Raw genomic sequence first — 12,646 nt, forward strand, 5'->3', positions numbered from 1 at the left:
TGTAGAGCTCTTACACAGGTTTTGGTGGAAATGAGATTTTAGGGAAAACCTTTAGGGAAAAAAAATAACAAAGAAACTAACAAAAAAAAAATCCAAAACCTTTTCTGAGAACAATGGCAGCTGAGCTCAGCTATGTTAGCCCTGTATTTTGCTGTGATGTCTTAAGTAGCGGACAGTAGGACTGTAGTAGGTATAAGCTACTTAGGTTTGGTTAAGCATGTAAAATAGCATCACAAGGAAAACAGTTAATGAAACAGGAAAAGCGAGATTTTATAGATAAACTGAAGAGAACTTGAGATCAGGCTGAGGCCTCAGGGCAGCTGCAGCTCCCCACAGGAGGGGCTCTCTGTGACAGCGACAGGGCCCGAGGGAACAGCATGGAGCTGTGTCAGGGGAGGGGCAGCTGGGGGTTAGGGACAGGTCCTGCCTGTTGCAGGCGTGGAACAGCCTGCCCAGGGCACTGTCTACAAAACTGAGTTGCCAGTGTTCAAGAAGTGTCTGGACAGCACTCTCCGACATCAGGTTTGAATTCTGGGATATCTCCTGTGAAGCCATGTGTTGAACTCACTGATCCTTGTGGATCACCTCCAACTCAGGATATTCTGTGATTCTATGATACTACCTAAGCAATGATGCTGAAATGGTAGATCCTGACATAAAGTCTTTTCAAAGCTGAAATTTGAGACAAACACTTTAATATGTACATCAATTACATTAAGAAAAGGGGGAAAAAAAAATCATCAAAAAAAGCCTAGTAAATCTGCTGATGGTTCCTAACAGTGAAATAACTAAAATAATTGTTTCACTGAAAATTTGCAGAAAGGTAACAAAAATCAAGTGAATGGAAAGGTTGTCATTGGGGAACTAACACAACAGTGGTTGGATGCCACAGGCATGAACAGGTGGCTGGCTGTGAATTTATTAAAGAGAGCAGAAAGAAGTTTTTGTACCACATACTCAGTTCAGTGGATTTTAGAATGCTTTTGCATTTAAAACAGCACAGACAGTAGACTTAACTATTTTTAGGTGAAATACAGTTAATCAAAAAGATTATGAGACATGCTTGTTTGTAATAGGAGGAGACAGGTGGAGGACCCAGGAGAATCCTTCCAGCACTGAATCCTATAGAACAGCTTCAGAATTGCCATCCTCCAAAATATCTGTTAAGTAGACAAAGTTTCCGCGAGTAGAAAATATATTTTTAGATAGCCAGTCCAGTTCTAAGCTTGCTGTAACTATTGCAACAGCAGTTTCACTGAAAATATTAGTAAAATTGGATTTGATATAGAAAGCTATTATTTATACGCAAATATAAATACCAATATCAGCTACAGAAAGCAGTGCTATGCAAACTTTCTTCAGCTAATGAAAGTATGTTACAGGTTTACTTCCCTCTAAAAATCCCTCTTCCTTGTACTGAGGACACTAGTGTAGGGACCACTTAGAATTACTGCGGTGAGGTTTGGACTTAGAGAATGTCCTTTCTTCTTTCCTATTTTGGCTATTAAATGATAAAGTGTTCTATAAGAAGTCTTTTTGTCAGAAGAACTGTTAGAAACTGACTGCTGAGGCTGTGTTACAGGAATAGATGTTGAAGCTAAGAGGTAGCTTTGCCATCTTTATGCAGGTCAGCACAGTGCCACAGAGATTAAATAGAAATTCACAAAAAAGCCAAAAAATCATTTTAATTGAGCCTGGGCCTTGTAGCACAATATTCTCTTAAAATAGAAATTTTCTTAAAGTAGAATGTTCTAAAAGAGCTTGAAAAGTGGCTTTTAATACTGACCTCAGTTTAAGGGAAGAAAAAAAGTGTTCCCTCTTTAGTTCTGTTTAATCTTCATGGCACAGAGCTGTGTCTCAGAAATCGTTTCCTTTTTTTCCTTTCCACTTTCAAATTTGTTAACTTTTTCATGATTAACATATAAGAAATAGATTTATTTTCAATATTTATGGCATTTAAATATGAATATATATATAAATAAATTTGAAAAATAGAAGTAAAGAGTAAAATTTTAGACATTTATTTTTAAACTAAGTATGAGGCAATTATTTCCCTTTACAATGCATCTGATTTGTATGAATTTATTCTTGCTCAGTTTATAGCTGTAATCCTATTAAAATAATCAGGAACTTAAGGGAAAGTGCAGTCCTAAGGACAGAACTATGAGAACTATGCCCTCAATTACGTGCATATAATAAGGTTTAAATTTGCCCTTGATGTTTACAGTATCTCTAAAGATGCCATTTAACACTTTGTCAGAAATAGAATCAGTGTCATGTCATCTTTTTTTCAAAAGGATTAAATTTACTTTTAAATCCAGGAATGTTGCTTAGCAGCATTTGTGCAATGCAGGCAAAAATCAAAGCCTTTTTTCTGAAACACAACGTGTGGAAGACAGAAGACAATTGACTCAAAGCGAATCTAAAAGTCAGAGGAGACAGTAACTATAACATGGAATTGTACCGGGTAATGGAGCCTGAACATTGCAACCACTAATTATAGTCCAAATTATGTTCATGGGGGTCCCTGTCTACAAAGCTGAAGGAGCACTTCTTCAATTCTTTCTTTTCTAGAGTAAGGTACTGTAACAGACAGGGCCTCCAGGGATGCTGCAGCAAGTGAAAGGAGAAGCATGTCTTGTTCTTCAGGTGTTCCCTGCTGGCACAAACCCCTCTGGGCTAACAAAGAAATTCGTAAGCAGTCAACTTTGCCACTGTTAGTCATGGGTGGGGAACTCACAAGACAGGTGGGGAATTTCATTAGAATAACTCCTTTTTACCAAGATTGTGCAAAAAAGAAATGATTTTCTGCCGTGTAATAAAATTCACTCTCCTCCAAAAAACTTGCAAACCACGGTGGGAATTTTCAGTGTGATTCAGCTATCAAATCTCTGGATCCAGTAACAGGCTCCAGGCTGCCCTATTTAACCTGTCAGTTTCATAAATCTTAACCATCACTTAAATAAAACATTACATGTTCTGCAAGAACAATTCTACATCAAACACGAAAGATTGCATATAAGGGATACTGAAATATACTGATAAATATCTGATTGCAGACATCATTAACATTTAAGGTACTGAAAAGTTTATGTTGCGAAATTATGGTCAAATTCAAAGTGTACAGCAGTATTTAAGAGCTGTGCTATTTTGTCTTTAAAAAAAAAAAGCAAAATATATATTTTCTGTACAGAAAAGATTCCCTGCATGTAGTTATTCCACAGCCTAAAAAATCAGGGACTTGGATATAGATATAGATATCACTACCACATCACTGAGCAAATGTGAATGAAGTAGCATATGGGCTCCCCACTAGGCTTTTTCTCAACAGTCAGGATGATGATTTTTCTTTAGATTGTGTTAGCAAGGGCAGTGAAGATGCCTAAACTCTAACATGAAAGTCTAAATATACCTAAATGCTGTACCACAGCCTTTACACCGGAGTTGGCACTTCTTCTAGCTAGATAAACTTAACAAATCTACAAATACTTATCATTCTGAAGTGGGCATAAAATTTCAGGCTGCGTACAAAGAGACATAAACAATCTAAAAGTATGTTTCCTAGCTGATGTGTCTGCCCAGGAAACGCTTCCACAAAATGCTGTTTTGTACCAATAGAGCACATCCCATAGTGGATAGCAATAAACATATGCCAAAAAAAAAAAAAAAAAAAAAAATCAAGTTAGGGAAAAGGTAGATTTCGCCTTATCATTTTTCAGCACCTTGTTAAGAAGACTCTGGCCCGGTCTGCTCTTTGTTTAAAGTTTGAGTAAAGCTATCTGTAGACTAATGAGGTGTACTTCATCATCACTCACACAGTGATATTAATCTGTCTCCTGTGTCATGTCTCCAATGTATTCTTTGTGCTTACTATATTAAAAAAAATCATTTTATTTTTTCCATAAAAACATTTTTCTTTAAAAATCTGCAGTGCATATATAATGAATATAATAAGCATGAGATTACCTGACAGCAGAAGTAGCAGGGGATTTGAAATTAGTGCATATTACATTCAGATACCCAGACTGTGTAAGCATTCAAATAGCTTTGTATTAGGATGCTTGATGGCCAAAGATCATCAACAATCACATCAAGCACATTTGAGGTCCATGCTTAGTAAAGGTTTTACTGCCTATTTGCCAACTCCATTTCTCAGGAGTGTTTATGTTCTACCTCTTTGTGTGCTGCTAAAAGCAGAGCTTTATCATTACTGCATCCCTCAATTTTAGAATTATTTCCTACCAGATGCCTATTTAAGATCTAGTTAGTCACTTCTGAGGCCAGGATCAAACTATACATTTCTTGTTCCTAGATTTTCTCTGACCACAATTACTCAATTTTAATATTATGATAATTATCTTGTTTCATTTTACTTTCAAAGTGGCATTGTGTGTGTATGCACATGTATGTGTGGGCATGCATGTAAGGATTGCAATATTAAGTATTTGATTATCCTATTTGGTGAATGTCAATTTCTCACATTTTCAACCATTTAAAGTACTTCCAGATTACACATTGATGGGTGTGTAAATGACAGCAATAATAATGATAATAATGATAATTTCTGCAATTTGGAAGTGAATTCTTCTAAGTTCAGCTGTTCCCATAGGGTTTTGTCTGCATGCAAATTAGATATAGAAAATAGGCCTATTCTGATTTTGAAAATGACCTGAAACTGAAGTAGATAAAGCTTTGAGAATCTGAATTCAGCCCAGGTAACCTTTTTGCTATTTGCATAATTTGAAAAAAAATAAGTAATTGATCAGTATTAGATTTTTGAATCTATTACTAATATTTAGTGGGAAGTCTACTATGTATAGATAATTATAGATGAAGTGAAAGTGAGGTAAAAAAGGTATATGTATATATACTTTATATGCACGCTTCTATAGTCATACAAACACGAAAATGTATATACACACATATATACAAACATACACAGGTATACTTTTTCTTCTCTTCTCTTAAATATATGCAGGGGGCACTTTTTAAGATACAAAAATGAATTTTCTAAAAATGCCTTTGGTATCTATTTTATCTCTGTCATTGAAAAGTTGCTTTGGAATAATTTAACACACTATGTATCATTATTCAATAACTGTATTTCAGCCAATCTTTGGATCTGCTGAATTAATGAGACCATTACTTCTAAGGAGACAAAAACAGATTTGGGCTTCACACAAGTACTGAGCTGAGCAGACTGTATCAGACCCCCTTTTTGTTGCTGTCAAGAAGAAATGTGTATTAGCTGGAATTCTGAGTCCTGATCTTGCTTCATGTCACTTGGCTTCAGCTTCTATTGAAGTTAATGAGGGTTGAGGATACCCAGTACTTTGTAGGAACTACTAAGCAGCTCTTGGGAATGGCTTTGTTGTTAATTATGTTTTCTTTGAACTTCAGCACTTGAAATTCAGACCCCCCCCTACCCCCCCCAATCTTGTAAACATTTATGCATGCAAATGACTTCTCACATATGCACTGTATTCAATTCAACCAAATTCAGTGAATCTGTTCAAGGATCAGAGCATTTGTAGAATCAGGGCCATTGTCTGCAATGCATATCTGCACTTGTGAAAACCAATGAAAATTTTACTCTCATAATTTCACCTATGCTGTAGTGAATTCTCCTAGAGGTTATTATGGCATTACTACAAAAAGGGTGCAATGAAGGCAGAGTAAAAATTCTTGAAATGTACGTGCACATTTTATTTGTGTTATCCCTGTTTTGAATGAAGTTTGTCTTCTAAGACAATCTGACAGGAATAGTTGGTCTTGAGGAAGAACAGGCTTTGAGAAAGAAGACCCGAGGGAAGACAGGGAGGGGGAGAATGAGACAGTCAGAGCCCAAAGCACTTGACTAAACTGTTTTATATTTTTCTTGAGCAGTTATTTTCACTTTTAAAGCTGTCAAGTTTTAATCATTACCTTATGGGATATGGTAAGTAATTGTTAAAAACAAAAGGCATATAATAATCATAAATGAAGTGCATTGAATTAGAAAACAGATTCTGACTACCAACTACCTTCAAGACTTAACTGAGCAGCAATTTTCTGACAACATAATAATTATTATTTACTATTTAAATTGAGGAATAAAAAATGCTGGTTTTAAGAGTTGTTTTAAGAATTAATCTTGGGACACAACTCAAGATTGCTGGTGGGGTAAATGTATGACGGAAATTTTCAAGATATTCAGTGAAACACTTCAATGTGTAAGGCCTATTTCAGGTCTTAGGAAGACCAAGGAAATGTATGTAAACTTCAGTTCTCAGCTCCTCTAAGTAGCTACCTATCATACCTGCAGGAAACTGGAACTGCAGTTTTGTGTGAAAGATGTGGTTTGTCTCAATAAAACTGATAAATCGGGAGTAAGCTCACAAATTTATCTGCAGCTGAAGACAGACCTCCAGAGAAGAAAAGATCTCAAGACAAAATAAGAAGGTCAACAAGGATGATATATATTGAAATAAGTTACTCTGGGACACTGTGTCTCCCAGATTGAGGTCTAAAAATTAGTGCAGATCTTTATTTTGCCTAAGGGAAGCTAGGTGCCTCAAGCCATCTCCAAACTAGCCTGTAGAAGAGTGAGCATCTGAAACTTAGTCTGAAGTGCAGACAGCCTTCCCAAGGGGGGAAGAGGCAGGAAGGTGATAGTTGTACGCCTTGCCACTGGGACCAGCCTTTTGACTCCTGAATTTGGGAGGTACATCCTCAGGCCAAGAAGCCATGAAGCTACTCTGAAAATAGTCTCTTGTCTCATTTAACTCGAGAAGAGAGCAACTCTTGTATTTTACAGTATCACTAGCTGGTTCTTTTCCCCTTCTTCAAAATCTTAGTCAGTGTATCTGGAATGTGGAAGACTGATTATTATTTATTTATTTAAATTCTGATAAGTATGCCTGAAACCATTTAAGATTATCTCATTGAAGAGTTATACTCTTGATACTTTATGAGAGGTAAGCAGAACACACAGAAACTAAATAAAGTGATACTAGCTCAAAGACTGACACCAAAAGAAAATATATATTTCAGAGGTTAAAACAAACATTCATTTATTTCTTTTGTCCAGTAACAGTTTTATGTAGAATACCTAATTCCACTTAAATTCCAATTCTTCCTAAATATTTTTCACAGTCATTGGTCATTTAATTTGAATTTTACATAAGTAACAAGTTATTAATATTATATTTATAATGTTTATATGATAAGGTAGTATATAAATTGGCATTTCTTTTGGACAACTTTTTTTTTTTTTTAAATGCCATTTCACATTCACATATGAGGATGTTATGTTTAGACTGTAATGGGAAGTGACACATCCAATGCAAAAGTAAAGTTGTAAAACATACACAGTAAACATAATTTGGAAATATTTCTAATGAAAACTCAAGAGAGTTTCCTGAGGGTGTCATGGGTGCATATGACTGTTTCTTGTTTCAGCTTTTCAAAATATAGTACAAAACTAAGTCTTCAAAGGTCCTTCACAACATTTAAAAGATGAATTTTAAATGTTTATTCAGCCATGTTTTTCTGTAGTCATTTCTAACAGATTCAGTGTGTCACAATCAAACTTTGAGACTTTGATTTTGAGTAAACTGGACTTCACCAGGAATAGTCTTCATGATGAGATTCCATGGTTATAGTATTTGTAGGTCTCTTTGGTTTGTAAACCTGATTGTCCAGAAAGAGTACATAAAGCAGAATATATTTCTTCTAGTTCATGTGCCAAGGCTTACTCCCCAGGAAAATCAAATCTCAACTACAGAGTACAACTGGCTTCATCCTGAAATGGTGGCAAGCTTGAAATGGAACACAAACTTGGACCAAGTGTCTGAGAAGCACTGCAAAGTTCAAACAGAGCCTGTGGGAGTCTAGAAATGGCACTGTGATACTTACTGAGGCCAATAAACACTGAAGGGAGGGGTGATTGTGTCTGGGTAACAAAAATATTTAAATTTCCTGAGAGACAGTTCAGACACTCTAATTTAGCAACTACCTACTCCTTTAGAATGATGTGGCTATTTAGACAGAGAAAATAGACCCCTGAAAGCTATTAACCGATTACCTTAATACATATAGATATAAAAATAGCTGTAATAATCCATTCTTGGTGACTAGATGCAAGTGGAAGTGACCCACAACAGAGTTTTTATGTTTTTCTGTGCTGTGCCTCAAATCACGCATTTTGTATAATTCCAATACTAAGTCCTCAGTTCCTGGTCAGAAATGTCAGTTGCTTCAGTAAGTGATTTTCTTTACCTTATATTACCACAGCTAAAGGGGCATGTTTTCATTAGTTCAGCTTACAACAAGAAGATTCACAAAGCAGTAACAGTGACTCCAGTAAAGACTGTACCTAGTCGGCAAGGATTAATATACGGTATGTTCTTGAACAAGGTTCTAACACTTAAAAGTCATCTTTTTGACTTTTCTTTTTGATTCCCTTGAAAATGTTTCTTTTAGCCGTGGTTGTCCTGCAAGTCAAAGACTGTATGGGACTGAGTGGGGGTAAAGCAGAGCTCTATGGCACAATTTCAGAAATTGGTTATGGAGGTCATTCTGAAAATGATGCTTCCTATTTATTTTTGTGAAAACTACAACAGATACAAAGAGCACAATAACACTGTCTCATCGAAAAAAATGTGCGCTACAAAACACTAGTATTCAATATAGACACCATTACTAAATGTACATTTTCACCAATATTGAACAAGATCATGCATGTTGCACTCATAACAAACTGCATGAGCAGAGGTGACCCACGATTTCAAAGCTGTTACGATGGCTTTGTTACTCAGAAAATGAGTCAGTCTTCTACTGGCCCAAAAAAAAAAAAAAAAAAAGGAAGTCAGAATGCACAAAATATGCACTATAGAGTGAGTGTGGAAGGACAATTCAGCAAAGTATAGCAACGTGCTCCACAGTCTTCAAACTGGCTTGGGGCCTGGTATCATAGCATTGCAAGAGAAATTTTGTTTTCTTCTCCGTCCTGATTCTTCAAGTTTGAGCCTTCAGCTTAGAAAGCATAGCAATGTAGTGGTCAGAGATGATAGTTTGTCTGTGGTCCAGGAAATCCAGAAGGATCACCCCTTTCATGTCTATCCCAAAAGGCAGTACACATTACTTTACCTGCTGTGAGATGTGTCTTGATCTTTCACTTCGATGAGGAATTCACATGTTGCCACTCCATGGACTGCTGTTTTGACTCTGGCTCATAGTGGTGGTGTTTCTTCACTGATAACGATGCAGTCCAGGAAGAGGTCACCTTCAGCCTCATATTGATTCTAGAGGTCCTGACAAGTTTGCACACAGTTTTCTTTCTGTTTCTCTATAGGAATTCATGTCACCCACCTGTCATACTCTCAAATATTCCAACATTGTCACCATCATTTCCAAATCATCAAAGCGAAATTGAGCTTTGTACACAATTTCCTGATAACAATCTGCCATTTCACTAAGAGACCAGATCGGGATTCTCTTTGTTTCACGGTGTGACAGCTGTGCATGGCTGTCTGGAACATGGTTCGTCTTCCACATTGCTATCACCACTGCTGAAATGCACCACCCAGCATCTTATTGTGCTGATATTCCCTGTTTGATCTTCACAAATATTTAGCAAGAATCAATGAATATCAATGGATGTAATGTTCTTCACATGGAAGAACTGAATTCCACACCTTTGCTTCAAATGCACTTCATGTCACTTGTTGCTTTGTCAGACTGCCCCTCTGCTGCCATCTGTTGCACAGCAACAAAATGTAATGGAATATTGGCATACCATCAGTGTCTGCCTCTGATGTGTTTTAAAAACTAGGGCGGGTCCTGCTTCACCAACCTGATCTCCTTCTATGATCTAGTGACTCGTCTGGTGGATGAGGGAAAGGCTGTTGAGGTAGTCTACCTAGACTTCAGCAAAGCCTTTGACACTGTCTCCCACAGTATTCTTCTGCAGAAGCTGGCAGCCCGTGGCTTGGACGGGTACACTCTTGGCTGGGTAAGGAACTGGCTGGAGGGCCGGGCCCAGAGAGTGGTGGTGAATGGAGTTAAATCCAGCTGGCGACCGGTCACGAGTGGTGTTCCCCAGGGGTCGGTGCTGTGGCCTGTCCTGTTTAATATCTTTATTGATGACCTGGATGAGGGCATTGAGTGCACTCTCAGTAAGTTTGCAGATGACACCAAGTTGGCTGGAAGTGTTGATCGGCCTGGGGGTAGTGAGGCCCTACAGAGGGATCTAGATGGGCTGGATAGCTGGGCTGAAGCCAGTGGGATGAGGTTCAACAAGACCAAATGCTGGGTCCTGCACTTTGGCAATGCTACAGGCTTGGGGCAGAGTGGCTGGAAGACTGTGTAGAGGAAATAGACCTGGGGGTAAAGACTGATACGCAACCGAACATGAACCAGCAGTGTGCCCAGGTGGCAAAGAAGGGCAATGGCATCCTTGCTTGCATCAAAAAAAGTGTTGGCAGCTGGAACAGGGAAGTAACTGTCCGCCTATACTCAGCACTGGTGAGGCCGCACCTCGAGTACTGTGTCCAGTTTTGGGCCCCTCACTGCAAGAAAGACATTGAGGCACTGGAGCCTGTCCAGAGGAGGGCAACAAAGTTGACAGCGAATCAGCATTCTGCCCTTGTGACTAAGAAGGCCAATGGTGTCCTGGAGTGCATTAAAAATAACACAGCCAGCTGGTCAACTGAAGTTCTCGTCCACTTCTACTCTGTCCTTGTGAGGCCAAGACTGTATCCAGTTCTGGGTTCCGTGGTACAAGAAAAACAGCTGCTGGAGAGAAGCAGATGGAAGGCTTCAAAGATGATTAGATGTTGGGAGCATATCTCCTATGAGGAAAGGTTGAGACATCTGTGACTGTTCAACCTGGAGAAGACTGAGAGGGGGTCTTAATGCTTATAAATATCTAAAGTATGGGAGTCAAGAGGCCAGGCTCTTTTCAGTGGTACCTAGTGACATGACAAGGAGCAATGGACACAAAACTGTAAAACAGGACATAACATCTGAACATGAGAGGAATTTCCTTGAGTGTGTGACAGAGCACTGGGACAAGCTGCCTGAAGAGCTTGTGGAAGCTTTTCTCTGCAGATAATCAAAACCTGCCTGAATGCTTTCCTGCATAACCTAGTCCAGGGAACTTTAGCAGAGGGTTTACACTGGATGATCTCCATAGGTGCCTTCCATCCTCTGTGATTCTGTGGTCCTCCATCTTTTTGTAAGCACAGAAAATTCTTCTATATTTCCTTCTAAATGCAACTCAAGATAACTTCCATGTACTAGGATGAAAATACTGATACTAGCCTCTTTGACATCCTAGGAAATATCACAAACACACACACACCAAAAAAAAAAAAAAAAAAAAAAAAAGTAGAATTTCTCAAACAAGAATTACAAAATAAGTCTTGTTTTATCTCATCTATTCAGTCCTGATGTTTTAGATTCAGGCTCTCTGTGCTGTGTGTAATACGCGTCATCTTAACACATAGATCTCCTTTCCTAGCAGACCTATTCTAAATCATATCTATGTAAATTCAGCAGAATGACAGAAAGGTATGAAGGTATGCAAAAAATTCTGAAGTTCGCTTCATATCAATTAGTCTGCCTCCATTTACAGTTCTAAAAAAAAGTAAAAACAAATTTTCTCTGAGTTCAATTCCAGTGTAAGCTCCAAAATTCTGATTTTGTACTTTTATTCTTTTAACCAATACACTCTTATGTTTCTTAACTGTAATTTCTCTTTGACATGTAATTATTTCTTAAAGGCAGTACTGGAAAGTTAGCATACTCTATAATACAGTATATATTATATAGTATACTATATATATCATACTATACTATAATACTCTGCCTGTATTGAAATTTCAAATTCTTTCATAACATCTTTATTGGCTATAAAAATCAATCTTTTTTTATGCAGTGTACACTTGTGTATGCTTTGTAAATAGTATCACTTTTCTACCTTTTTCAGTAGGGGAAAACTTTGTTTTACTAATTCAGATGCTATAGAAGATATGCTCCTGTCACGGAGTTATCTAGATAAATCTGTGCCTGTGACAGGGGGGCAGTAGGCTTGTGGGCCCCCTGGCTTCCCGAAAAAAAAACAGAAAACAAACAAACAAAAAAAAAAACCAAAAACGGAGCAGTGGCAACGATCTAAGAAGGAGAACTTATTTTACTAACTATGATGTCTGAATGCAAGATGACACGATATAATACAATCTAATTGAAAGTAAGGATAATAAATCAAATGAAATAAGAGAGAGAGAGCAAAATAAAGAGAGAGAGAGAGAGAGAGAGAGAGAGTTTCTGAAACCGAAAGCCCTACTTGATGAAGGTGCATGGCTTGGAAGCACACCCACTCCTCTCCCTGGCAGCGAGCGAAAGCCAAAAAAAACCATGCACAACCAGATGACATATCTTCCATGATGTATCTTCCTTCTCTGACTGTGAGGTCCTCTGGGATACATAGTTCTTTTTCTCTTTTGTCCATGATGTTATGATGTGGAATACCAACAGCAAAATTACAAAACCATGACAGCTCCTGTGGTAAAAAGTATGCTGGGAAAGGCTGTGTTAGTCCGTATTTTGTATTAACAAATCATCAAAGAATTCAAGAGAAGAAAGATGCAATTTATTTTAAGCG

Source organism: Gallus gallus, chromosome Z (genome assembly GCF_016699485.2).
Source record: "Gallus gallus isolate bGalGal1 chromosome Z, bGalGal1.mat.broiler.GRCg7b, whole genome shotgun sequence".
NCBI lineage: Eukaryota > Metazoa > Chordata > Aves > Galliformes > Phasianidae > Gallus > Gallus gallus.